Genomic DNA, 14,363 nt, shown 5'->3' with positions numbered 1-14,363 from the left:
TTAGGATTGCTCCATGACTCCGTTGTGCACCGCTTTTTTTAGATTCCGCTGTTAGCTATAATTAATCTAGAGCACCATTAAATCTGTTTCCAGCATTCATTATCTTTTATTTTTCTTTATCAATCTTTCGATCCCTGTAAAACATAGATCTTTTTTATTTTATTGAGACACCCTGAGGGTCGCGGCCCCAAGGTTGAGAATCGACGATCTAGGTTGAAACAGGAAAAATAAGATCTTGTATAATAACCCAGGAAAATACTATCAACACCGTTATAATCTGTTAAGTGCCTGAAAAAATACCGTGAGGTGTAGAAGATATAAGTAAACGGAAATCTTATTTGGTTTAATTAAGATAAGGGGATCTAAGAGGAAAATGATATAAATCACTTCCATTTTCATTACGATAAAGAAACACAAAACATTAAAATAATAATCTTCATCTTCCGTAATCTCCGCTAAGCAGGTGGGATCTTTTTAATATTTTCAAAGCATTTCCTTTGTAATACAGGATCGAATTAAATGACAACTTTAATAAGGGAATCGAAGGTAAGAGGAGAATTTTGGGAGAGCGTCATTTAAAGGACGTTGAGTGATCTCACGACACTGGGTCCGGGAAGACAAATAGCTATTTGGACGTTTAGATGAAAGATACCATTATACAACGGATTGTAAAATGTCAAGAGTCGAGATAACACAATTTTTGTTGGATGATGCGAAAACTGAAGTCACTAAAATAATATCTGAGTACAACAGTTGGTGTAAGTCCAAAAAAATATCCTAGAAATTATGTAGTATTTGGTTGTATAAAAACACACTTATTTCAAATACAGTAATTACGTTAGTAATTTTTATTTTACCACTATTTTTTAAGGTATACTTTGACACGTGTTTCGATACATTCAGCATCATTATCAAATATATCCATATAAGGTTATCTATAATAACGCTGAATGCATCGAAATATGAACGATACGATTTTATAGTAATGTTAAAAAAATATGCAAATTTATCAAATTAAAAATTTACAGATTTTACCAAAAAGTGCATAACAAATCCAACGAAAAAATAATCATAATTTTATCACAGTAAAACGCCCTTGAATATTTTATGCAGAAAAAACGGTTTATTAACTATCCAAAGGTATTTTTTATAAGGACATATCTTTAAATATTTTATATATTTTTAAATATTTTATTAAATATTTTATGTTCTTTTACTTTTATTAAAGGACGCTTCTAAAAATTATACAAGCTTTAAGTAATAAATATATTATTTAAAAACATATTTTGTATTTCTATTTGCAATAATCGATTAAAATAGCAGATAAAAAATTACTTTAGGTGATGTATAATATTTTCATGTTAATGCCATCGTCACTTTATATTCATATGCAACGTATTGATTGTCTTCTATTTCAATACTTGTTTTTAAAATACTCAAATACTTTTTACAAGACAAATTGGGCAAAATATGAAGGAGTTTCAATTGAACTATTTGTGTTACTGTGAATTTAATACTGTTTTTACGTAGACCTAAGCGGATTGTGTTTGAAAATGAATATAATTTTTTTGAGACTGGTAGTCAAATACATCAAATAAATCGAATACATGTAAAAGGGAAGAAAAAGTAAAACAGAAAAAAAAAGAAAAAAAAAAGCACTATGATCTTTTTGACACCCATTACCGCCTCACGCAATTGGTGCATTTATGTAGGAGGGTAATAAAATAGCCTTTTCAGTTGATTGCTTTCAGGTAGGGCGCAAAAAACAATCCTGAAAATGGACGTAAAAATAAACTTCTTAGGGCTTTTCATTTACAGAAGGAAGAAATTAAATACATTAAGTTAAGTCCCATGTGGGAGTTGATAAAATATTTTTGTCGGTAACAAATCGTATTTTGAAACTCGATAGAAAGTTTTTAATAACAGATTATGTCGAAATTACTGCAAATTCAATTTGGAAAATCGGAAAAATCTTACAAACTGTCAATCTATAAAATTTCTTAGGTATGTTTATTTTTTACGCTCGAATAAATTATAAAATTCTTTTTCCGATTTTAAATTTCGTCGAAAAATATTTTCAGATTTTGACAGAAAGACGTCGTTCACGTTGACGAACAGCAATTAACTCGATAATTGGTTGGTTATTCATACTGACACACAACATTTGAAAGATGAATGCCTGGAACAAGTTTAAAAGGGAGTTATATTTTAAAGGGATGAAAATTTGGATTTGATATTGGAAAAGTGTGAAAGCAGGGAATATAATAAATACTTTATTTTTGAAAAGTGACGGTGATGAAATATTACTCTTGATCTGCGCAATTACTCTTCAAGAAATAAGTATGTTTAAAGTACTTCAGACAGAATCTTATCACACTGAAGTTTTATAAACAGGCACTTTGTGCTCTTGTTTATAAGCTCTCCGAGATCGACAGATGTACGTGTGATGATGAGACACCTCAAGATGCTCAAGGTGCTTTACCTCCATTTCAGGTTTCAAAGGTAACAGTTGGACATGTGTTGCAGGAGCCTGTATGAGAACCTAAACATCGGTACCGTATTACTAACGAAATCTCACGAGAAGTGGTATCATACGTGAAGGACATTGGTACCATAAACCAAACTAAGACACTCTTCTAGTGGAAGGTCTGTTGACGATAGTCAACAGTCTGGCTTCTCCTGAGGAGTTTTACCTGGTTTTATCCCTGCAATGAGCAAATTCTGAGAAGTTCCTGAATGGCCCACACTAGATTATCCCTACTGATCCCAACACAGATTAAAATAAAAGATACAATATTTTGAGTGTGCCCAAATACTTTTTCACAAAATTTGGATTATCTCCAATTATAGGAGTTATTTAGAAAAAAAGAAAAAGAAAATAAATTTTAAAATAATGTGAAAAATAAAAGATCTTGTTTTAACGTTAGAAGAAACAAAAATCCACTTAATGATACATAAAACCTTATACAACAAGCAACCAAGGTAAATAATGAATACAACTCCCATCTAAAAAAGGCGCGTTGATTTTCTTCAATAATGAATAATATATTAGTATATTTTTTGAAAATCGGTCAGAAGATTGGTTAGCTTAGTAATAAACTGCAATATTAACCATTACACCAATATAAAATATGACGATAATACAAAAATGTATACATACACGTATTAAAATAAAATATATTGTGTGATGATTTAAAACAAATATTATTATTGAAGGTATAATACGAGCTGTGAAATATTTTCACCATACAATATTAGAAATTCTTAGGGGAGACTCGGATATTGGAAATGAAATGTCCGGCATTCTACTTTTCAAAACGGAATGTCGCGAGAATTTCTGGTGAAAAGAATTGGAAAAAGAAAACAAAGCGATGCATGGGAGGTATGTAAGATTGGGATTTATTTTCTACGGTTTTATGGGGTGTATTTCCAAGGCCTATCATCCCTTCGACATATATTACTGTTCAATGTATTGTTAACGAATTCCAAGAAGGATTGATTTTGATTATTGGTTAATGAAATCATATCAATATGTATGTTATTAGAGAAAATACTGACTTTGAATTCATGTATATATATATATATATATATATATATATATATATATATATATATATATATATATATATATATATATATATATATATATATATATATATATATATATATATATATATATATATATATATATATATATATATATATATATATATATATATATATATATATATATATATATATATATATATATATATATATATATATATATATATATATATATATATATATATATATATATATATATATATATATATATATATATATATATATATATATATATATATATATACATAAACATACATGCTGAATTGAGGTTCTTCTTCTTCACCTTCTTTCACATGCGAGCTTTCGCCACCATCTTCGTCATATAAACGCAGTGTTATCTTGATCGTTTACACATGAAGGAAAGGTGATCAGCCCTCCGCTTCAGAAACCAGTCCAGATACAAAAAATCACTTATATTTATTTTACCCCCCTTGGGAATCGAACCCAGGACCTCTAGAACGGTAGCCAAGCGTGCTGACCATTACACTACGGAGGGGGTCTTTGGTTTAGTTAATACAAAATAATTATTTTTGAAAAATATTAGACCTTGGTGTGTTTTAAAATTTGGATGCACTCAAAATATTGTTTTAAAAAACCTTGATCCAATTAAAACCGTTCTCTTTTTAAACATATATCTAGTACATACAAACGTAAATATTCTTAATTTTTTTGGATAATGAAGGAATAAAAAAGTTTTTTTATTGATATTTCAACATAGTAATAGATGACGATGAATATAAATGTCTTGATACAAGTTATTTTACACACTACAGGAAGAATCTTGTAAACATTGTAAGAAGGTTTCTGCTAGTAAAAACTTACATATGTATTACAACCACAAGTATAGCCGAAGAAGTAGCATATAGATCAGAATTTATGAGCAAAAATTTGGACACTCAAAAGATTTTTTAATTGAAATTTTATCTTCTAATTTACCCCTCGCATTAAAAAAAATCTTTTTTTTGTCAAAAATGTTTGAGGTGACTTACAACTCCACCCTTGATCAACTCAAGGATCGTCTCTTGAGGATTTACCTCAGCTTGGATGTTTTGAAGTGCTACGTCTATACAAAAGCGCAAGCCACACTATCGAACTGAACAATATACTCAACTGTTCTCTTTTCTGCCTCAAATGTACGGGATGAGAATTAAGACCGTTTTTACATTGTCTCGAGTCTTGAAAATAAAACACTCTTGTAAATGTATTGTATCATAATAATAATAAAAAATAATAAAACAGTAGGTGCATATTGAACTAGGTTTCAAAACATTTCAAAATATTTTGTTAGTATGTTTAAAAACTTACAAACTTAACTAACCAACCATCACGCCGCTTCCACGTAAGGCTAGGCAGAGAGAAAAGAACGCCGCACCAATTTGTCTTAGCAAATAATCTTCACCTCTTCTATATGCATCTCCTTATATATACCCGCCAATTATTCCATCTGTTAATATGACCACTAAATTCACTGGAAAAAACCTGACCAATTTCAATTAATTGAAATACTTGATCATGCCAAGCTTTCCCCGTCTTTGTCTGCTTTTATTACCAACCACGTTCACACTTTATATTTGTCTTTCTTCGTTTGTTAAATCACATATCACTCACTCCTTTCAACAACGTCATAATTAAAAAACTTGATTTTTTAGGAAATCATTTTTAGAGTTTAAAAATACAATAAAATGTTTTTTTTTTTTTAAATCAAGCCACTTATTGAACTTTTTACTGTGCAACATATTTTTTTAGGTAAAACCTGAAGGTTTTTTATCTATTTGAAAAATATTTAGCATATTGAAAAAAATAATTAAGCAATATATTTTATCAAAATGTAAAAACAGCACTTTCTGGCCTGTTGCGGGTAAATATTAAGTTAAAAATACGCCACTTTTGCTGGGATATAGTACATTTTTTGGGCATTCCGAAAACATGCACAACTCTAAATTGTCGATTTTTGATATTTGACGTTGTTGAAAGGAGTGAGCGATATGTTGATCTAATTTTTACTTTATGAAGAACTAAACTAGTTTTGTAAAAGGTAATACATATTTTTGTAAAGATCTTAAGTTTAAAGAACAATAATAATTTTGTTTTACTGTTCTTTCTTCGTTCAGTCAAAACTATTTATACGCATCATTATAAATTTTAAATTCTAAATAAAGTTCCGGTTTAACAACCGATTAACCCTTAGTTTTCCAGATATTTCCACTTTTGTGAATTTCCCGAACATCTACGCCTTAGGTCAGTTCTTAGAGTGCCACTTTTTCATGTTTTCATATTTTAGGATTTTAATTTTTGTTTTTTATTACTGAATAACTGTTCTATTGATAACAGTCCAAAATATTACTAATACTGGTTTGCCTTGGCGGAAAAAAAATGTTAATGCCCGGTCAATGATTTTTAAATAAATCTTAAGGTGACTTTGACTCTTCACCCTGAAAAAATATATATGACGCTAACCTGGCAAGTTATTTTAAAAGATTGTTTAGTTTGTATCATTTAAAAAACAGTATAACATTTACTTTGTTATACTTTAGAAAAAAAGACATTACCTTTTTAATTAAAAATGAGCTGATTTTATAATTATTTCATTTATACGGAATTCCGATGTAATAACAGGACATACTGTATATAAATATTAAAATATATTTATTTATAAATATAACTATAATTTTTTTATTCATTAAATATATTTACATTTTTATTTATAACATAATACATTTGAATCATTTATACATATGGAGAATTTTTATATTTCGATTCACTGTGCCTCTCCATAAAAGAGACTGTGCTCTTGTGCTTGGAGAGAGACTTACACTCGTGGTTTAATGTTATATATATATTTATATATATATATATACATATATATATATATATATATATATATATATATATATATATATATATATATATATATATATATATATATATATATATATATATATATATATATATATATATATATTTAACGATTAGCAACATAGACCGATATTTCATCAAATCAATACAAAGTCTGCAATCTGCAAAGTAGGTAAGGTTTGGGTTGGATTTTCAGCCATTTAATATGAGTTTTCTTACCCTTTGCATTATTCACCGTTGCCTTGGAGCCTACTCAGATATCGTATAGTACGACACCGCTATTAGGTATTATAATATATCGTTATGTATTATGATAATACGTAATATATTACATTCCACTATTGTTTGGTTACCGCCTGTATAAACATTTGCTTTGGGTTTTAGGTAATGCAGTTTGTCTAATCTCTATACTATTATAACCAGTTTTCTTGAGATATGAGATAGTGTGAGCTTAGCTTCTGTCACAATCTGCTATTATCACATAAGTATCCAAACAGCAAATACTTAAGCTTCTTACAAAAGAATCCCAAAACCATTTCGTACAGATAATTACAAGAATTGTGTTGTCTTCGATGTGAAAATTTCGATGTGTTTGTTAAAAAAAGGTTGAGTTTGTTATCGCACCCATTAAGATGTAAATATTTTTAACAACATTTTGAGTGTGTTGCCGAATCCTTGTTCACAAATCCTGGTTTGTCACTAGCCAGGCTATGACAGCGTGTACAAATCTTTGTTCACAAATCTGGGTTTGTCACCAACCAGCCTATGACAGGACTATAGCCCTGTAAATGCCCTTCCATATTCTTCTTCATCTGAGATGTCAATATAAATAACTCGTAAGTGGACGCACCCAGATTTGTGAACAACGATTAAGATACACTCAAAATATTGTAAATAAAATCAGTAGTCAAGTTATAAATTTAATAAAAATTCTAAATCACGTTTCCAGGCGTTTTCTACTATGTCAAATAATTCTGGAATCTTATTTACATGTCGTGAAGGTCTCTGCTAAATAAAACTTACTTAACTCAACCGCAGATGCTGCCAAGAACTCGCATGTGAAGCAAGGTGTCAATTGAAAGATATACTCAATTTTTGCAGTCTTGTTTTCAATCATTAGTAGATTTGTGGTTTTTATACGCGTATAAAGCGATCACTTAAACCAGCCTATTCACAGTTCGTAAGCCCTGTAAATGTTTACACTTTACCATCCTTCTTCATTGTCGAGATGACAGTATTTTTTTTTACTTATAAGCGTAAAGCCTTATTTGATTCTCGTGTAATATAATTCAAAACTAGCTAATTAATATTTTATAAGTGAAACGAAACTACTCCCTTTGGGAATCGATTATAGTAGACAAATGATTTAACCACAATACTGCAGAGGCAAAAAAACACCTTTTTCTAATAATTGTTTAAACCCCGGACACGATACGTGCTGCAAGCGGCGAGAGTCATTTACAGTAGAACCTCGATATAACAAATCGTAAGGAGTTGTGAAAAAAAAACAGTTTATCAGGTGATTGTAATATTGAGGTTCACTCTCTTATTTTTTTTTTTTGACTTTCATTTAACGAATTCTATGGAATTTATCCTCATTAAAACTATTAATATATATGGTATGACGATTAATACAGTAAACGCCGTAATATACTTACTATTTAAGTTACAAACGATATATTTATTTTACATGTTACTCCTGTAAACATTAGTAACATACTGAAATTACACGTCCATAAAAATGTTCATATTAACATATTCATATAAAATGTACATATTAACTTACTTACTTACTTTCGTTACATCGAGCTTGGTTTACGTACTGTATTCGTTATATGCGAGTATATTTTTCATTGAATGCTATGACTAGTTTGAATGTATTTTAAAAAAATGATGTTCGTTACATCAAGGTAATTTAGTTAAATATTATTTTTGAAAATTTCAATGTTCTCATCTTTTTAGAATTACATAAACTCGAAAATATTTTATCATTTTTGGCATTGGGATGAAAGATGTTTTGAGAACATAATTAATTTTATGTATTTTTAATTAAAACGTTTCAACAATAAACGCGAATGAAAGACGCTACTATCCAGACGAATAATTTTCACAGTAATCCTATCTTTTAAGGATTGAAATTGAGCTATCAATTAAATTTCAAAAATAAACTTCAGAAATAATTTATTAAGTGAATGAAAATAATAGATTTACAATTATGTAAATAAGTTATAATATTATATTTTTTTAATGACCTTATTTCTTTTAGTTTTTATTTTATTATATTTAATTATACCCAATGACCCTTTATATCCTTGCTTGTTTGGCATGAACACGTCATGTGTGCGACCTCTAATGCAAATTTTACCGAAATATCACATAAATACATATTTTTTATTATTATAAACAATCCTATTATTCCTTAGCAGTTCGTATAAATTTAATCATTATTAAGGAAAAAACGTATTTTAATAAAATATACAATCTTTTTCTGCTTAAAATATCACTTTGTTGTGGTAATACAAATGCGCAAAAGATTTTTTTTAAAACATAATTTTCGGAACTGCAAAATATAATTGATAAAACGATATTTGTGTATGGATACATATGTACCTATTCATCATTCTCGTGACATCACCAAATCGAATAGATTTAAAAAAAAAACGTTTTTTGAACTATAATAGATCGATCTATCAGTTCCAAAAATTTTGACAGTGTGGTTGTCAATCATGGGTGGAATGGTAAATTTATATATATATATATATATATATATATATATATATATATATATATATATATATGATATATATATATATAATATATATATATATATATATATATATATATATATATATATATATATATATATATATATATATATATGTATATATATATATATATATATATATATATATATATATATATATATATATATATATATATATATATATATATATATATATATATATATATATATATATATATATATATATATATATATATATATATAAATATATATAAATATATATATATATATATATATATTATATATATATATATATATATATATATATATATATATATATATATATATATATATATATATATATATATATATATATATATATATATATATATATATTTATATAAATATATATAAATATATATATATATTTATATATATATATAAATATATATTTATATATATATATATATATATATATATATATATATATATATATATATATATATATATATATATATATATATATATATATACATATATACATATATATATATATATATATATATATATATATATATATATATATATATATATATATATATATATAATATATATATATATATATATATATATATATATATTTATTTACATATATTTATATTTATTTACATATATTTATATTTGTGTGTGTGTGTATTTATATAAATAATTTCATTAAAATAAGTGTACTATACATATTTACTATTTAATTTGTAATATTCTACGTAAAATAATATTTTAAAAAGTTACCGTTGATGATTTATCGCAGAAAATTCCGAGTTCTCAAAGACAGGTGTCGCACAGATTAATTTGTCGCCCACCGAGTGCGGGAAAGTGAATTCAATTGGGAAAAGTTTCGCCGGGAAACGCGATCGCAATTCTCAACAAGTGCATCGCGAGCGCGGACTGGCTGGGACGAGACGACCGACCCGTTTCGCGTCCCTGGGCCGAATGAAAGCGGGACACAGGAGACCGAGGAGCCCGAGATGGGAGCCGCGAGAAGAAGCGCGTCCTTTCCGACCAAAATAAGTCGACGTTTTTACCTACTTACGTCGTTGCGGGTCACTAAGGCCAAAAATTTAAACTAATAATATATCATTGTGTGGTTTTGTTTATAAAATATAGCATTATCGAAATTAAATAAAATTATATATAAAACAAAATTAAAATGAATGAAAAAGAAAAATTAAAAGAAATTAAAATATCATATTATTTTTTGACGTCTCATCTCATACTAAACAATATTCACAATACATATTTTGACATTTAGGGAAAGAAGCTTGGGTAGATTTCAAGTGGCTATATTTTTTGTGTTGATATTGTTTAGTAGATAGTGTTTTAGTATTAATCAGTCTTGATAAAGAAGCGGTTAGCTTCGAAACCGGTAGACATTATAAATTAGCTAAAATGAAATATAACTAATTTATAGTGATTTTAAAACAAATTTATACAAATATATATATATATATATATATATATATATATATATATATATATATATATATATATATATATATATATATATATATATATATATATATATATATATATATATATATATATATATATATATATATATATATAATATATATATATATATATATATATATATATATATATATATATATATATATATATATATATATATATATATATATATATATATATATATATATAAATATATTTATATATATATATATATATATATACATATATATATATATATATATATATATACACATATTTTATATATATATATATATATTTATATATATTTATATATTTCTTTAAATAAACTCTTTTTATTCATTCTTTTTTAATGTGGCTCTTTTTATTGTGGTTGGATGTAAGATTTTTCTCTCATGGTACGAGGCCTGAGTGTTTTGGAATGTATTCAATATTATTGGTCCCGACTTGTGAATGTGAAATTGATATTCATTGAAAATTCATCGTTTCCCTCGTATAAGCAAAAAACTCCCTTATACCCACAAAATAGGATATAAATTGATATCCGCAGACTAATGAAATATTATTATAAAGTGTCGAAAATGACACTCTATATTTTGCTGTTTTTATTCATTCGTCACCTACTTTTCTTTTCTTATCCTTTGAGTCCTTTGGCATATGCTCCATCGTCATATTATCTATTTGATATATGTTGAACTTCATTTACTTCAATTTTTTTTTTTAAGATCTAGGAATCTGGACCTGGTTACCTGGACTTCAAATGTGTGATGAGGTGTTCTATGCACTGTTTGGTGTAGATGGAGGTCAGATTAAGATATATTGATAAAAAACACGCAAATATCCGAATGCAATGATGTGTTAAAATTGTAAAACAATCGTTGAATAACTTTAGGTGATTTAAGATTTTGAACAAACGAACATGTATATTTTTATTAAAATACATCAGTTATTATTTTATAAAATAGAACATCATGATTTATATATTGAAAGCTTTAAAAGTTAAAGGCGTCCAATATATCTGCAAAATCATTACAATGAAAGTGCCTATAAAACTTTTTTTTAATAATATTTAACGTATTATACATGTATATTGGTATCTAAACATGATGATGGAGAATATGGAGGTCTGGGAATTTCCAGGGCGATCGAGAGCTACAAATATTCTCATTAACACGTGGAAATACAAAGAATTTGTATTTTCCCCTGCTGGTGAGAACATCTGTAGTTCTCAAAAATAATCGTGTTTACATTAATAAACTCAAATACGTAGTGATTTTTATTTATGTATACTTATTTGACAGGCGCTGTGGCGTAGTGGGTAGATGCTCGACTGCTAAACTGCTCGACTGGCGTTGCGGATTCGATTCCCACCAATCGCAAAATAAATTCAAGAAATATATATTTTCATTTGGTTTGGGTGTTTGTGTTGTATTCACAACCTTCCTTATCTTTATTATCCTACCTGCAGACAAGCCTAAATTAGAGGCTTTGTGGGTTATTCCTTTAAAGAATGGACCACACCGATATCTGGAACATGTCACTTGCTAACTATAAAGCAAGAATAATTGCAATACTTCAAGCTGATGTATAATTCCTTCTCTAATATGTTTATCCTTGTTTAATATTGCAAAATTTAATGTGTAAGGGTTCGAATATGTATGATGAGATGCCTGAATGTATGAAGAATGAAAAGAGTCTGAAAGAATTTAAAAATAAATGTTTTGTTTACTGTAAGGATATGTAAATATATATATACATATATATATTTATATATATCTATATATATATATATATATATATATATATATATATATATATATATATATATATATATATATATATATAATATATATATATATATATATATATATATATATATATATATATATATATATATATATATATATATATATATATATATATATATATATATATATATATATATATATATATATATATATATATATATATATATATATAATATATTTATATATATATATATATATATATATATATATATATATATATATATATATATATATATATATATATATAAATATATATATATATATATATATATATATATATATATATATATATATAAATATATATATATATATATATATATATACATATATATATATATATATATATATAAATATATATGTATATATATATATATATATATATATATATATATATATATATATATATATATATATATATATATATATATATATATATAAATATATATATATATATATATATATATATATATATATATATATATATATACCGTAAAGTGGGTTTACATTGCACCAAAATACTGCATTTTTTCAAAAAATTGTCTATTCAGATCAGGTTTTTTACTTTTTCTGAGGTTTCAACTATTGCAATGTAATAACACATATACCTGTAACATGTCTGATACGTTTTTAAATTTTTATCTATTTTGCCTGTATTTTTTTTTTATATTTATATTTTGGTGCAAAGTATCCCGGGGTAAAGTACAACTTTGCACCATGATATTTTCTCTACACTTTTCGTACTAGAATCCAAATTTATGCAAAGTAAAGGCTATCCTACAAGTTTTGTTGCACCTTATGAAGGGTTTTGGCTCACAGTTCACTAAATGCAGATTATAATATTGTATAATTATGGAAAAATAAGACACTTGATAGAATTTTTTTTTTAAATATTGAAAAATCTAACAAAAATGTTTTTTTTTTTTCAATACTGAAGGTTTAAAGTTATATAAAATAAAAGGTAGATATTAAAACATATCGTACTATATAGGTAATAGGAATCAAAATTAAATTAGGTCTAAATATGGTCAAGTTCCGGGACGGTAAAGAAACCTCTTTTGGATTGCATTTTCGGTTCTTTTATGGAACCCGCTACATCCTTCCAAGAATATTGAAGAAAGTCATCCTTCATCGGCCATTTCCACGTTTTGAGACTCTCCTGCATGGATTTAACAGCTCTGTCTTTCTTTATTTCCAAAATCTGTCCCGGAAAATTTTCTCCTTCATAATGAAATACGACATATTTTCCCACCTTCTTTTTTACTGGTCCTAATGAAACGGAAGAACAAATACGATAACTGGTTTCAGTCATCGTTTTTGTTCTTCTCCCTCTTCCTCAAAGCTTCCGTGTCAACTATAATCAGTTAATGCTAGATATGCTGGAAGTTTCGATGTGGAAGGTGGGATCATTGATGTAGTTGGTTCAGGTAGCATTTGTGTCTCGTCAACGTTCATTTCGACATTTGGATTGTGAGCAATGCTCTAACCTGGTTCGATCGGTATTGTTTTCCTGCGTTTTAAGACTGAATTCTTTGGGTTGAATCTGTTTTCTTCCAAAAACTGTTGAAAACTCTGGCGCACGTCATCGTCATACGCTTTTAATGGCAACCGATTAAGCAACTGAATAGTTTTAGCAACAGTCAAGGTTTTATATCTTTACAAAAATGATCTTATCCATTTAGAGCCTGGTACGTTGTTCTTTAATATTCGTACTCTTCTGCCAAATCTATCCAAATAGGCTATTAGAATGTAGCGAATGTTAAAAACACTCACTGGGAAACCGTACTCACTCATGTCTACTATGCAGTTTACGAAGGATTGCTCTTCGCACTTGTCACATATCGGAG

At 26.8% G+C, this 14,363-nt stretch overlaps 1 long non-coding RNA gene across 1 annotated transcript in view; it reads right to left on the bottom strand.

The window, feature by feature from the left end:
• Positions 1-10,176, bottom strand: part of LOC148299726 (uncharacterized) — a gene marked incomplete at its 3' end in the record, with an annotated part of 47,812 nt that extends 37,636 nt beyond the window's left edge. Inside the window, exon 1 of the long non-coding RNA XR_015839041.1 lies at positions 9,995-10,176. This is a non-coding gene — a long non-coding RNA (uncharacterized LOC148299726). The remainder of the gene's footprint in view (positions 1-9,994) is intronic.
• Between the last annotated feature and the right edge of the window lie 4,187 nt (positions 10,177-14,363).

The sequence above is a fragment of the Brachycentrus maculatus genome, unplaced genomic scaffold (genome assembly GCF_059751285.1).
Source record: "Brachycentrus maculatus isolate JH-2025_06_01 unplaced genomic scaffold, ASM5975128v1 h1tg000985l, whole genome shotgun sequence".
Taxonomy (NCBI): Eukaryota; Metazoa; Arthropoda; class Insecta; order Trichoptera; family Brachycentridae; genus Brachycentrus; species Brachycentrus maculatus.
The sequence above is the reverse complement of the archived record's forward strand: the minus strand, read 5'-3'. Positions and strand labels throughout refer to the sequence as shown.